This window comes from Phoca vitulina, unplaced genomic scaffold (assembly GCF_004348235.1).
Source record: "Phoca vitulina isolate PV1807 unplaced genomic scaffold, GSC_HSeal_1.0 scaffold49, whole genome shotgun sequence".
Classification (NCBI taxonomy): domain Eukaryota; kingdom Metazoa; phylum Chordata; class Mammalia; order Carnivora; family Phocidae; genus Phoca; species Phoca vitulina.
In genome coordinates this window covers 5,516,956-5,533,044 of record NW_022589752.1, presented here as the reverse complement: position 1 = coordinate 5,533,044, position 16,089 = coordinate 5,516,956, and the positions used below count along the sequence as shown (strand labels likewise).

The 16,089-nt window shown below is 43.8% G+C and overlaps 1 protein-coding gene across 10 annotated transcripts in view; it reads right to left on the bottom strand.

Annotated features, from left to right (window-relative positions):
- Positions 1–16,089, bottom strand: part of PPFIBP1 (PPFIA binding protein 1) — a 176,873-nt gene that overhangs the window by 142,888 nt on the left and 17,896 nt on the right. For 9 of the 10 annotated variants that reach the window (XM_032387485.1, XM_032387491.1, XM_032387490.1 and 6 more), the window contains exon 2: positions 14,596–14,672. The exons of the other annotated variant lie outside the window; for it this stretch is intronic. The gene's annotated coding sequence lies outside the window, so the exon portion shown is untranslated. The remainder of the gene's footprint in view (positions 1–14,595; positions 14,673–16,089) is intronic. 10 annotated transcript variants of the gene reach the window in all.

Sequence of the window (16,089 nt, the reverse complement as noted above, 5' to 3'; positions counted from 1 at the left end):
TACCATCAATACACATCTAAGCACTGAATGTTAACCAGACGGGAATTGTTAAGCACCCTTGGTATCAAAATTGTGGAAACACTGGTATTCCCAAAAGTCACCTCTCTGTGTCCTATTCAGTTCTGTAAGACAGCAGGTTTATCCAAGGCACAAGCAAGAGTTGCTTATCAAGTGCCTCTTCCATCATTTGTTTAGGTAACACATAGAATTCAGAAAGTATTCTGTCGTTGTTCAATTTGAAGACCTGGAGGAGAGAAGAGAAGTAGGAACTACTCGATTATTGGCCTCAGCCAGCTCTATCTCCCTGTCCTAATAGAGGATCTCCCCGAAAATGTTCTCAAAGGTATGGAGAATGACTAAGGGAATCCAATGAGGGCCAGCAAGAAGAACGATGTGAATGGTACTCTCTGGACTTGTGCATGTTGAGTCTCTGAGCCTAAGGCCCAAAGTGATCAGTGTATTTTCTTAGGGACCTTTCTCCTTATCACAAACTCTGCAGACAAGAATGGTTTTTTATTCAGTTCACAGATCACCAATTCACAAAAAACCATTACCCCGAGAGAGTTAGCCACAGAACATGAAGGCTCCTTGGTGAGAACTCATCAAGCTCCAGGGGCTTTCCCAACACATGTCCTACAGTATTTTGGGTCACATTCACAGAAAGCTTTCCTGAGCACCCTTGTGTTTCTGCAGGCCGACCCATGAGGTCAGCTCATACAAGCAGATGGGTTCTCCAGCAGGGCAGCCAACAGCCTTCAGCCTCTGGACAGTTAAGAGAGCAGTAAGCCAGAAAAGGCTGTGGAAGGACACTACACAACAGGGCACAAAACAGCATTCACCCAGGGCCCCGCTGAGCACAATCCCCAACCCAGCTGGACTCAGTGATGATAGAGGCAGCATTATGGAGGGCGAGCTCAGACTTGTCAGTCACCCACTTGAAGAAGTTCTGCTCTCTTCATAGCACTCTAAGTCCACTGTAAGCCCCACCCAGGGCAGTGACCAGGGCCGGGCCACAGAGGATTAAATTCAGTGTTACCAGACAGCCCTGAGCCAGAGTAAAGAAGACCCTTTTTCCCCTGTGAGACAGGGACTTGGAACCACAGCTAGAATCCCACCGCTGGTACAGTGGGCTGGATAGGTATACACTTTTCCTCCCCCATCCTCAGCCTCATCTGAGCCTTAGTCCCAGCCTCGAGGTCCACAGCTCCACAGCTGGGCCTCTCTCAAAGCAACCCAAACAGTTGTTCTCTGCTCCGGGCATCCCTTCAGTAAACCTATATACAGTGTCAGTGTTCTGACCACAGTTCAGAACCACTCAGCGAGACGCTGACTTTGGGGTTGACTGTCAGGGATTAAGGCAGCAGAATGGCACCCTGACCCAAAACCTACCACAGTTCAGTTCTCTTCATTAATAGTAAGTCTGTCTATTTAAAAGATGTGCAAGGAAAATGTCCACAACACTTTCCCATTGGGGGCGCCTGGGTCTCTCAGTCAGTTAAGTATCTGCCTTTGGCTCAGGTCATGACCCAAGGTCCTGGGATCGAGCCCTGGGTCGGGCTCCTTGGGCTCCCAGCTTAGTGGGGAGCCTGCTTCTCCCTCTCCCTCTGCCTGCCACTCCCCCTGCTTGTGCGCAAGCATGCACTCTCTCTCTCTCTCACTCTCACTCGCGCACTCTGTCAAATACATAAAAAAATAAAATCTTAAAAAAAAAATAATTTCCCTTTGAAATACAATCTGCAGGTGATCCAAATTGAAAATACACCACTCATTTCGATTCATTCAACAGAAGTCAGAGACCAAAAATTCAACATTTGGCATTAGAGGCAGGCACCCTGGTGATTTAGTCAGAACAAAAGCCATGCTAGGATTAGAAATGTATGAGTCAAAAGAATTTTAGAGACATGTGGGAATATCTTACCTACCCCTTTGTTCTAAAGATAAGGAAACCGTGGGTCAGCCAGTCCTGAGAAAGCAAACACACACCTGGAATGCAGTCTGCTACTCAGCAATTAGGATTCCACGTTCTGCAGGCTCCTTCACTGTCTTCTAACACCTGTCCACTTAGGGGCCAGATGCTGTCAAAATTTATTTTTAAATGACAGAAAAACTATCCATTTAAAAATATTCTGCCTTATTTCTAGATGGCGGCTTGACACAAAATCTTCATATCCTTTAGCAACACAGCAACTTGAGATCAAAATCACTAATTCCATAAAAGGAATTAGAGACAAATGAAAAGCCAAGTAGTTGAGTTGCCACAGACATTTTGGCCAGCCAGTATGTGAACACAGATGGGGCTCTCCCATGGCCTGAGAAGGCAGAACATGACATAAAAACTGTAAAAAGAATACTTGGCTGTTCATCTGTAAGCGACTTCAAATACAAAAGTCATCAAAGAGTATTTTCACCCCGATTTTTTTGCATTTCCAAGATCATCCATGCAGCCATCCTCCTAGGCCCCAAACAACTATCTGATTTACAACGTTCCTCTAAACCACGTCAGGTGCTCTTTGGAACTTTACTTATAAATAAACTCAGTTCCCTCTCGCCAGTGCCAGTTTAGAAAGATGGTACTAGCAGGGGTCCCTAACCTAGGGTGACCACGATTATTTTTAGCATCACAGCAGCTAGGGATGGAGAGAAAAACATTCCCATTTTCTTTCAGGTGCCACTCACTGTCTTTGGGAATTCCTCCTCACTGCAGGTCTGGGTCAGATGCTCCTAGAGGACAATGAGCAGCCTTCTATCAGATTATACTCTTCTGGAACCTCAACCAGATCTGTCATGATTATAGATGAACTTGAACTCTTAAGTACCATGTTATAGAATTTATTTTTAGAACTAGCCATGTGACCTTGGGACATTTTCTGTGTGTCGGTTTTCTCATTTGAATGGGAATAAGAGTACCTATCTCCGTTGCCTTGTTTGTGAGAAAGAGAACAGTATCCACCTCAGAGTAATTGTAAAGAGCACCACGCTCTTATGAATTAGAGCACATAAAAGCATTGCCACATCATAAGTAGTCAATAAACACCAACTATTATATTGTTGCCCTTTTGAGTCCTAACACATTAGGTGTCCTCTTATCTGTGCTCGTTTGATTTTCGCCAACTAGATCGACCGCAAGTTCTTGTGTGTGACATAAGCTTTGAAATTAGGCAGGAATGAACATCTAGGTTCTTCTATTTACTACCTTTCATTGATTGGAAGATATTTTTTCACATTCCAACACTGCTGAAATTGGAACATGTCTTACATTCAGTGAAACTGGGTATTATCTCTGATCTTGAGCAAGTTATTTAATCTCTGGAAAACTGGTAGTATCACCTTCCTCTCTTAGTGTTGTGGGAAGGCACAGTAACATAATCATGCAAACCCCTAACACAGCAGGCAGCCCCCATATACCACGTCATCCTGCACCCTTATGGGCCCAGTGTCTTGTGTACAAAAGATGCTTAGGAGGTGAATATTTACATATATTTAACAGAGCAACCCATTATCCATGGAGATTTAAAAATAGTGCCCAGACCCATTCCAAGCCAATGTGTGTGGCTGTCCTTGCTGGAGAAAAGATCAAGGCTCTAGAAAAGATCAAGGGGTTTAAGTACAGGAACTCTCAGGAGGGGCAACGTATGGACATGCAGAGCCCTTGGCAAGGACCTGCCGCTGCTCTTAATACCCCAGCAGAGCCCTGATAGTGTCTAACTCCCTGCGGAGACCAAGCTCAGGATCAAAGCGCGACAGTGGAGCCAGAGAGTGTAGGAAGGTGCCTTTTACAAATCCCGTAACAACTCCTGGCATGTAACAACACTTACTTGTTTTAAGCACTTACTTCATTATGCTCCGCTAAACCCTTCGCCATAACCCCATGAAATACAACCAGCTTCATCCGCATGCCTGTTTTCTGAGGCCCCCAAGTTGAAGTCACACCTAAGTGGCAAAAGTCTGTGTGGTTCCCAGGCCTGTGCCCTTAATCACTGTGTCCTCTCTCAGGCTGGTGATGCCACATCAGCTCGAGAAGGAAGCATGACACCCCCACACTTCAAGGTCTTGCCTTCAAAATGACCAAACAGCATCCTCTCCGGGAATGTGTCAGACCCTTTTGCTCCAGGTGAACAGAGGCAAAAGCAGGTAGATACGCGGGGCCGTTTTCTGTGCAGCGCATTTCCAAGGCCCTTGGTGCTGCTTTGGTCCTCAGACTCGGGGTAGCCCTAACAGGCAATGTTTTCTTTTTCTTTTCTTTTTTTTTAAGATTTTTTATTTTTTTATTAGACAGGGAGAGAGTACAAGCCCGGGGAGCAGCAGGCAGAGGGAGAAGGAGAAGCAGGCTCCCTGCTCAGCAGGGAGCCCGATGCGGGGCTCGATCCCAGGACCTCAGGATCATGACCTGAGCCGAAGGCAGCTGCTTAACCAACTGAGCCACCCAGGCTCTCCCAGGCAATGTTTTCTGTTTGACTTTTGTCTGTTTCTCTTATTCCTGACTTATTTCCCACAGCTCCTGGCAACACCCTCCAGATCACCTCCGGTTTTCCCTTTTCTTGATAGGCTTCCTCCACCTTTTTCCTTTTTTAAAATTCTGGCTCTTCAAAGTTGAGTTACTTCTCCCTACACAGTACCACACTTCTTGGCAAAGAAGCTCTTCTTGATTCATCCCTTGCAGATGTGAGTCACAATGAAAAGTCGTGGTTGGAGATTCCCCGTCTGAACTTTCCAGAACGCCAATGCACACGTGTAGGCATGTTAGAAAGACAGACAAGCCGGAAGAAAACACGAACCACATTATGGCTTGCCTTGCCGGCTCCCTGCACTATCAGATCACCTGACACTTGAGGGATCACACAGAGAAAGACCATCCAATGGAGAGTTCAAGAAGACACGGAGCACGTGTTCGACAGACTCACCTCAGCCCATCCTCTGCAGCAGAGCCACTATGCTACATTAACTTCCTTCTCATCTGAGGAAACCTTGAAAGCTTATTTTATGCCATCTCCCATTTCCAGGCAATACAATCAACCGGCTGGCAGATCACCTCCTTCACGTGCAATCACCAAATCGCCACAACCCTCCGAGAGGTGAGATGGGTGTCTAATACAGAACCTACCACGAAGGCAGCTGGAGCTGTTCAGTTTCTGAGGAAGGAACAGTGACCTATTTATCTCTCCACTACACTTGGAATACAAACAGGTTAGTACATCTTGCATGACTTGGCATTTTGGAGCTCCTGAGTGGCAAGGCAAAGAATACAAGGGTTACGTAGCAGTGGATGGGGAGTCTCTGGGAAGGGAGGTCCACTGGTCAGAACGCACACCTTTGCTCTGTGCCAGGCCCAAATCATCAGACTTCCCTACCTCCGGGCCCCACAACACACTCAAACTACTGAGATGATGGGTCGGCAGAACCCACTGCCTCCTTCACTCACTAGAAGGCAGAAATTGAGGAAGAACTGTGTTCGCTTTTGCAGATATGACTTAATCTGAGGTTGGAAAAGATGTAGGGTGGCTTTGGCCTTGTTTACCCATCCCACTTACACCACAGACCATGCCAGACAGCTTCAGACATTTGCTGAGTACAACTGACTTTTGGAAATGCCAGAACACTGGTTCACTTTTTTTCAAAGCACATTAACTTATCCTCTGGCAATATAACTCCTAAATTATTATCCTCAACCATATTAAAATGCCCTATCAGGTGACTGGAACTTCAACAGAGGCTAGAACTCTCCCATATTTGCCCTCCAGCCGCAGGGTCCCCTGGAAAGTTCTGGGGTTGATGGTTTGTGTGCCTTAACCTGCTTTGCCTGACTTTTGTGGTGGTGACCCACCAATCCTATAAATTCAACATGAGTTTAAATATTCCAGAAACGAATTCATTTCTGTACACACAGGATTAACATTCTAAACTTGCAGTAATTCATACTTAGGCAAAAATCACTCAATTACAGGCCAGCCATTTCACACATACAGAAGCTGGCCCCGGCTACACCACAATCAGGTGTAAATATTACCCAAGGATCTCACAAATTTCTGAAAGACTAGAGATCTGTTTATCATTAACAGAAGGCTATGACCTCTTCCTTCGGTTTTGCTAAGGGATCCAACCTTTCTGACTCTGCAGATAAAGAGACCACATATGCCGCTATTTTGGTGCCATCTACTACTGTTTGTTTCTTTTTTAAGGGGTTAGCTTCTTTGGGACAGGGGAGTAGACATTGGTGTGCTTCACCCAAACCCCATTTTTGGAGCCAGCTGCACTCATCCTGGCTGCCGACAGCTCAAGGGGAAGGCCCCCAGCCAGCTGCAGGACACTGCGTCCTCAAGGTTAAGCCACCAGAGTGGGTGGCCAGTTGCCAGCAATGGGCTGATTCAGGAATACAAAGGTCCAGTCCCTTGCCTCCACTGGGGCCATCCCAACCCCAAAGCTCCCCATAAGGGCAGCTGGGGCCTCCACTGCAACTGCATCGCTGGTCAGCTTCTCCTCCACTGAATCCTACTACCTTTTCCTCAGCCCTAAAATCCCTCAGCACCCAATTCCTGGTCTCAGGACGCATCCAGTGTATCTCATCAAAGACAGGCTGTTTGCTGTTTTCTAAGTGTAGAAAGTTATTTTTTTCAATTCTACTGAGGAAGTTACAGGCCCTACACATGTTCTATCACAACATACTATCAGAGGTCCTAGGAAGGCCGAAAACAATCTTTGAAAAATAGTTATGACTTGGTTTAATAATTACGTTTTTGATAGCCCAGATCACTTTCTGAATACCAACCCAAGGCAATCAACAGGGACAGGAGTTAAATAATGCCCAGGAATATCACAGGGTCACAAGTAAGGTGAGACATTGCCAGGCTAGCGAGGTGCCCGTCACAACATCATGTGGCACTGAAAACTGACACCGGATCACGGGATGCCTGGTCTGATGTTTTCAACCTTAACCAATGGAGCCTGCCCCTCCCCACATAAGGCATACTTGCTTCAGGACCTCAAATACGAGGAAATCAGTCTCAAGCTACTTAAACAGTTCTACATAGAAGTATGAAACGAAGTCCTGAACACTTTAGCCCCAGCATCTCAAACTTTCAATAAGAGGGAACAATTCGTGGAGCTGACAGGTTATTGACGACGTCGCGGTATTTACTGCATCCCCAAGAAGGCAGATGGCAGACGGGCCTGAGCAAGAATCCAGAGCTACTGCCACAGCACTGCCCAGGAGGCTGTACCAACTTCCAGGAACCCTTGAGGAACCGTCCACCAGCCATTCAGGCTCCAGCCCAGTTGAGGGCCTGCGATGGAGTGAGGGATGTCACAAAAGTAGAAGTCAGAGCAATAGCAGGTATTTGCAGTGTCTGTATCTTATTACCAAAGGTTTGGGTTCAGAATGTTAAAAATGCAGATAATGTACTCCATATGAAAAACTCAACTTAAAAATCACACTCCTGCTTAACGTTTTATTGTTTTTTATACAATGTCTCATTGGACCCTCACAGCTCTCCCTCTGAGGGCAGGGCTGGTTTTATTAGCTCACTTTTATGCCCAGGATCACATACCTAATCAATGTTGGGATCAGATTGCCAGATTCTTGGTTCAGGGTTCTTTCCTATAAAATCCGCCAATTTGCAGTTTTTCGATATATTTCTCCAGGATTGTGTACAAAGCCCCAAGACTTTGCCTCCTCCATGTGCCTTCTGGCCCCCAACTTCATAACTACAGATCTGTATTTCAGAGGAACAAGGACTACCCAGGGCAGGTGGTCCTGAACGGGCCACAAACCACCCTCAGAGGTCTCTCTTTCTCAAGGACTTGAAACAACCCACTCTGTTGATACCACAACTTCTGAATTACAGCTGCCAAGAGGCAAAGGAGATCAAGTCAGAGGACCACCAGTGTTCAATCTCTGAACTAACCTGGTTCGTGTTAGTCAAATACACAAGAAGCGGGGTGGGGGGGGGAGAAGAAAAGGCTATCTAAGGCTCACCGATTTCTTAGACACAGTCATCGCTCTTAGGAAAGCCTTCCACGCTGGTCAGTAGGATTTGCTACTGTCATTTGAGACACTTGGTGGATTTTATTCTTGCCAAGTTGGCATTCTGTTCCTGCAGTGCAAAAATGCTCAGACCGAAGAGATCAGATGGGGATTTTCACATTGAGCAACAGAAGCAAGCGTCTCTTCGCCTCAGGTGGATGCATTACAGCTTGTGGGAGTGCTAATGAGAGCTAATTACTCTATTTACTCCATAAGCCAACCAGCCAGCAACAAGAAATGCCTGGTAAAACTCTCTACGTTCTCAGGCTTTGTTTCAGAGGGCTGGTGCCAAAACGATCTGGCTGAAGTGATGGGCTCAGGGCGGCCCAACTAGATTGCTATCTCAAGATCACAAAGCACAGACAGTCTTTAGGCCTTTGTATCCTGTAAATTAATAGTCATATCAGCATCGATTTTATTCTTCCATGCTTAATCTACTCTCTTTACCCTTATCAACACTCCCACCTCTGCCCCCAAATGTCCACTTTGGCTGCAAATTAAGAAATCAAACATTAGGCCTGAATTTTAGGAAAACAACTGCCTACCTACCATTAAAACTGGGTGTGGCATTTTACAATGTCCTACACTCACTTTACAATAGTCACAAGATTTTGCCAACAGTTCATTCACTTTGGTCCTTGAACTCTAGACATAAGGAACTTAGAAATCACGTAAATTTCACTTAATCATTGATACTTAACTGTATCCATGTGTTATGTAAAGCATATACATATGGCATGAATTATATAAAAATGCAACTAATTTATGACTCTAACTTATGTAACTTCTATAAATTACATTAAAAAGAGGCTTTCCCATCTTTGTCTCTCCATTCCTACCACCATGTCTCCTCCATTCCATGGGAGATGGAAAAACCATAGAACAGACTACATCTCCCAGAATAAGAACAAGAAGGTTAGTTATTAACCCAATAAAGCCCCACTCACATTAACCTTTCCCCATTCCAATACTAAGATGGTGTATTGTTGAAAATGCAACCATGGCTTCAGGGACAAAAGTAAGAAGATGTAAGACACATTTTAAAAAAGATTGACAAAGGGCATTATCTTTAACTCCGTAGAAACAAGGCTGCATTGGATTATAAGAGAACTCTAAGCTAACATTTATAATTACTTGGTTCAATTTATTAAAGTGAAAAAAATCTGAATAAACACAATAGAAGTTAAATGGCAAGACCATCCTCATGTTGAAATTCTTTAGGCAGAATTTCATAATATTAGTGGAGGCTTTTTATGTGGATGACAAAATCCAGCATAAGGACCAATCAGATCCAACTCAATTTATATATGGTATGAAAAATGGAAATTTAAGTATCAACTGTTCTCCTGAGTTACTTAAGCAACTTTTTCTTCTCTCATGATTTTCTACAACTTTTTCTTTTTTAAGAGAGAGAGTGAGCGAGCACGAGCACACAAGCAGGGGGAGCAGCAGGCAGAGGGAGAAGCAGACTCTCTACTGCACAAGAAGCCAATGCAGGACTCGATCCCAGGACTCTGGGATCATGACCTGAGCCAAGGACTCGATCCCAGGACCCTGGGATCATGACCTGAGCTGAAGGCAGATGCTTAAATGACTAGCCACCCAGGCGTCCCTACAACTTCCTTTTTAAGAGTGCTTTGTTACCTGAATGTTTATGACACATGGGGCAAGTAACAAGTAACATGAATGATGCCAAAAATCTCAACTATGTGTAAAGGAATGACTAGGTTATGGCCCTTCCAAAAAACTGCCTGTGCTTTTTTACATAAACATGTAGACAAAACATGTTTTATTTTGGCTGTGAGTACAGTCCTAAGCTGGGGATTCATCACAAAGTTCTCCAAGCAGAAGGATTTCAGAGAAGGAGTTGACATCCATAACAGAAAACAAAATCATCTATTCAACAGGATAATAAATAGGCCAGATAAATGTTTCTTGCACTGAAATATAAGTAATATTTACTAAAATTTCACAAGTCTGAGCAGGTTTGCCAGTTATTCTGAAAATTTTTTTTTTTTCTTTCTTTTTTTTTTTTTTTGAGAGAGAGAGAGAATGAGAGAGAGCATGAGAGGGGGGAGGGGCAGAGGGAGAAGCAGGCTCCCCGCCGAGCAGGGAGCCCTGAAAATTTTTTTTAACAAAAAAGAACAGAAGCATTTTTAGCTTTAAAAACTAGGCAGCAATCCTTACTGAGCTCCTGCAATGAGTAAGCCAGGTGCTGTGCTAGGCATCTTGTATATATAACCTCAATTTAATCTTTCTCATATCCCTGCAAGGTAGGCACTGTTGCTTCCATTTACAGACAAAAAACCACGGCTCAGGCTGGACGAGTCACAAAGTCACAATCTTAAGACAGGACTCTACTGGGATTCCATCCAAGATATGCCTGACTCCAAAACCCAAAGTTGCTGCCTACCTCCTGCCCAGTAGTACCACCAAGAAATTACAACCAGAAATTACAACGACGGAATTGTTTCCTAAGTACAGAGGATCAGCTCTGGGGTCTGAAGCTCTAGATTTTAATTATGCTTCTATTGAGTGGTGGTTTCCTCCAAATTAATGGAGATGAAAATAGTATTTAACCTCCTAAGGTTGAGGGGAGAAGCATATAAAAAAGCTGTAGTCGAAGCACTTTGCAAAACAAGTAAGCACTATTTGTATTTGCTATTATTACCTTTCTCTTCAAGCTTCAGCTGGTGAATGGCACCAGGGGAAACCCACCCACATGGCAGTGAATTACCTTAATGAGGCCTGAGCAACAGAGTCTGGAGCCCAAGAGAGTGAAACTTAAGGCATAAGGAGTGGAAGGGACTTGGCCACAGTCTCTACTCAGTGAACCTTCTCTGGCACTAGAGAAATAAAAGAATGGTCATGGCCACTAGGCAAGCTGCTGGTCCCAGTTACTCAGGCATGTAAGAACGGATGGAAGCCCCTGCCTTCAGGGAAGCTCACGTCTACCCTGTGGGAAAGGAAATTAAGACCAAACAAGCCATGACCCAATAGGAGCCCCACCCTTTCTCATCAACTTTCCCTACTCACTCTTGCCCACCCACACACACCCCCACCACACACACACACAGATGGGGAGGTTTTTTCATGGTACAAAGTGGGTGCCCAGATTGGATCAAGCACTCGAGGCCCATTTATCCTCATTGGGAAACTCTATAGTGGTGCAGAGTGGGGGCAGAATTTTAAACATTGACAATTCAGTATAGTGACCTCCAGAACAGAAAAGGGTTCATTTCAGTAAAGAAAAGGAAGGTTGAAGACCGTGAAGAAGAAAAATCAAGATTTGACTACATAAAAATTTTGTACTTCTATACGACTAAAAACAAAATTGAAAGACAAACCAAATAGAAAATTAGAGGAAAAAAAAAACCAGGTCAAAATATGTGAGAAGGTTAATAAGGGTTAATAATAACATAGTCTATGACAAATGAGAAAACTATGAATCCCCAATAATAAATAATAAATGGGCAAAGTTCATGAACAGTTTGTTAAACAGGAAATGCAGTCAACAGTCATATAAACTATTTGATCTCATTAATATCAAATAAACAAAAAAGAAAAATGAAATATCTTTTCCCCTAGAAAACTGCCAAATATTATTAAAATGAGACTATCACTCTGCTGCTGGTGGCAAAAATCAGTATACACGTTTTTGGCAACCAATAGCAATATCAATCAAGATATCCATATGCATGCCCATCCTTTTTTTCTACTTCTGGTTATCTATGATAAAAATAAAAATGATCTGAAAGACAGGAAATGCTGACGGCATAATTGATATTCATCAAATGATATATGATATTCATCAAATACTGAAAACAGGCTCCGCAATTGGATTAATCATGAAACATCCCTAGGTGGAATATTTTACAGTCCTTAGAAATAATATTTACAGTTATTTTCGTAGTGTGGGGAAAGACAAAATAAGTAAAATAAAAAGGGGGAAACACAAATCATAGACTCAGAATATTACAAATATGGAAAAAATATATAAATTTTAAAAACGGACAGAAACACAGCAACGTAGTTATACCTTTGTGTGGTAGGATTACCGATAACTTTTTTTTTTTTACTACATCTTTATGGTTTTTCTATACTACTAAAATCTTCTATAAGGTGCATATTACTTTAATAATTACAAAAAAATTTAAATAACAATCTCCCCTGCAAACCCAACAAAGAATAGATGGAAATCCAACAGCCCTCCAAACCACTCCTACAAATACCCAAATGGGTGCAGTGGGCAGGTAAGGCAGTAAACTGAGGGGAGAGAGGCTTTGTTTTAAATCTAGGGCTAGAAAAACATGAGGCGTCTTGATGTGAAAACAAAAGCCTTTCACCTCCCACTTGTCAAAATATATTTTGGAAATTCATTAACCAAAACATTCTCCATCAGAGGATTTAAACACACACACCAAAATTATCTCCACAGAACAAACTGGTTAAGCAAGCAGGAAGTTTACCAGGAACACCCTAAAAATTAACAATTGTTTTTACAGCTCCGATAAATCCAGCCAGCTCATGTTAGTACACAATGTAACACAAACAATCTCCCCAGTGAGTCCTCTAAACAGGAGAGCGCAAAATCCTTATCATAAAGGGTTTTCCTTGGCAAGAATCACAGATGCCACGGAAACTGAGCCTTTTGGGGGTCACCCCCCTAAAAGCTGATTTTATAATCTTTGAGATGGCATCCATTACCTGGCTTCATCTTTACAAACCAATGAGGCAGGGTTTCTCAACTTCAGCACTCCTGTCAGTGTAATTCTTTGTAATTCCTTGTTCTGTCCCCTTCACTGTAGGGTGTTCAGCAGCATCCCTGGACTCTACTCACTAAATGTCGGTCCTCCCTCCATCCCCAGTTGTAACATGAAGAAGGTTTCCTGACATTGCCAAATGACTCCCACAGGGCAAAAATCACCCCAGCTGAAAACTACTGGTACAAATTACATGCTCTCGTTGCCTGCGTTTTACAAAGGAGGAGACAGACACAGCGAGGCCCATCTAACTTCAAAGCTCGAGATCCAGAACTCGGTACTGTATTTGTGCACAGGTAGGAGGCCTATCTTCTAGTATAACTTATGAGACACCCATCTTTTCTACTTGAGTCTCCTCTGCACCCACCCCCATGGAGCTTTGTTAAGTCGGCCTTGGTGCACACTGTCGAGTAAACCATTTCTCTCAGCACGTAAACATTTATGGATGATGACAGATAACAGAGTCTGGCAAAAGCACAGTCGTGGCCTTCGACAAGTATATAACCTATTTGAAGAAATAAGACATAGATGTGGATACATGTCTTTCTCTGATTGACTTATTTCGCTCAGCATAACACTCTCCAGAGGAATTCTTAATCTCAGGAAACAAACTGAGGGTTGCTGGAGTGGTGGGGGGTGGGAGGGATGGGGCAGCTGGGTGATGGACATTGGGGAGGGTATGTGCTATGGTGAGCGCTGTGAATTGTGTAAGACTGTTGAATCACAGATCTGTACCTCCGAAACAAATAATACATTATATGTTAAAAAAAAAAAAAAGAAGAAAAAGAAGAAGAAAGCAGGAGGGGAAGAATGAAGGGAAGGAAATCGGAGGGGGAGATGAACCATGAAGAGACGATGGACTCTGAGAAACAAACTGAGGGTTCTAGAGGGGAGGGGGGGGTGGGAGGATGGGTTAGTCTGGTGATGGGTATTAAAGAGGGCACGTTCTGCATGGAGCACTGGGTGTTATAAGCAAACAATGAATCATGGAACACTACATCAAAAACTAATGATGTAATGTACGGTGCTAACATAATAAAAAAAAAATCTAACAGATTAAAAAAAAGAAAGGATGAATACCCAACTTTTACATCAACATGGATGGGACTGGAGGAGATTATGCTAAGTGAAATAAGTCAAGCAGAGAAAGTCAATTATCATATGGTTTCACTTATTTGTGGAACATAAGGAATAGCATGGAGGACATTAGGAGAAGGAAGGGAAAAGTGAAGGGGGGGGAATCGGAGGGGGAGATGAACCATGAGAGACTATGGACTCTGAGAAACAAACTGAGGGTTCTAGAGGGGAGCGGGGTGGGGATAAGGGTTAGCCCAGTGATGGGTATTAAGGAGGGCACGTACTGCATGGAGCACTGGGTGTTATATGAAAACAATGAATCATGGAACACTACATCAAAAACTAATGATGAATTGTATGGTGACTAACATAACATAATAAAATTTAAAAAATTAAAAAAAAATTATCAATTGTTAATTGGAGGAAAAAAAAAGAAGACATAGGTGTGGAAAGCTATTTGGAGTGCCAGTTTTGAAGAAAATGGCTTCCTCATCTGTAAAATGGAGACTGATGCTAGTGTTGCCCTTATGATGCCCTGAGAGGGTGTGAATCAAGCTCCTTTCACGAAATACGATTTCAAAAAACAGCTAGATACCAAATGCCTGGCCATATATAGGCACCAGCACCGCACAGATTAGAACATCTCAAAATCATCAGGCTGGAATGAATCTTCAAAAACACCCTGAACTCACCACCCACTTGGTACTTGAGCATCTCAAAATCCAAAAATTTCATTACCTGCCTCCAGCACAGTTTGCGCGCTGAGCTCTGACAGAGGCTCTCAGCAAAGGTTTCCTGAACTGCTTCAAGTGGGCCTGGAGGAAAGAGAAGGAATGGTTCAAACAAAGAGAAGAGCCAATTGGAGTAGGAGAAAAGGTGGGGTGGACTTAAAGCACTCCAGAGGGGCAGAGCCTGGGTCTCAGCCCAGCAGGACAGGGGAAGACAAGCGTGGAAAAAAAGGTCAAGACCAGTTGAGGTCACAAGGTGACCTCCAGGTGACCTGTGCTGATGCTGACCAGGTGAGACCTAAGAACTATTTCTAACAAAAGTAAACAAGGGCTGCTACAAAGCATACATTCCATTATGAAGGTGGAGAACTTAATTTCTCAGACTAAAAGATCAGCATTCCCTGAGGACAATAGGCAGATGCTTGCTTTAAATTTACATAAGTGAAAGTGATGATTGTGCCAGAACAATGAGTCAATCTGCCCTAAAAGTAAATCCAAATGTCTTCTTTCCCAAGTCCACAGGTCCTCCTGTTCTCTACGGGCATCAGCCCAACACAAGGAAACACGAGCCCAGAGTAGCCAGATTTCATGTTTTTAAAATCTGGATTTCAATTAGGTGAAATCTCCCAAACTTTAAGCATTGGCTTAAATTTCTTTAAATACTGTGTAGGTCAAACCAAACCTATCTCCCTGCAGTCTCCACCCCAGGACCACCAGTATAAAAACCCCGCCATTAGCCGTAGCCCACAGGAGGCCAAGTAAAGCTTTCTGGGGCAGGCAGGGTAGCCTCATACCCAATATTATTTGGAAGATTTGTCTGGCAATGTGTCGTAGAATACAGGGAAGAAACTAACTGCAGGGTGTGTAGGGACTGCTTTTAGGCAGGAGGCTTGAGCAATGGAATGTAGGAAGGGCCCACAGCGACCCCCGGGTTGAATACAAACAGGCCCTCAGGTGACCCACCTCAAAATATCCATTGGCCTGGGGCACCTGGGTGACTCAGTTGGTTAAGTATCTGACTCACGGGTCATGAGATGTGGCCCCACGTCAGGCTCTGCACTCAGTGAGAAGTCTGCTTGCGGATTCTTTCCCTCTGCTCCCGCCCCCACTACCCCCCCCCACCCTGCCCCACTCACTCTTTCAATCTCTCTAATAAATAAATAAATCTTTAAAAATATATATATCCATCGGCCCTAACCGACCAATGGGCTATTTACAATTAGGCACAGTTACCAAAAATGGGAGAATTCCATACAGCACCATACCTCCTCATCTCCCCACTTCAAAAACAGCCTCCACCCACTGCCTCGTTGCTGACAGTCTCTCTCCTCTACTCTCCCGGCTGCCCCAACCCCCCGTGGTGTATGCAATAAACTTCTATCTCCTTTGTTCTGCCTCAGGTGAATTCTTGCACCACTGGCTTTGACCCAATCATCACCCCACATTTGGGGGCCCTCATTTGATCGGGAGAGACACCCCACGTAGACACCACAGGATCTACATA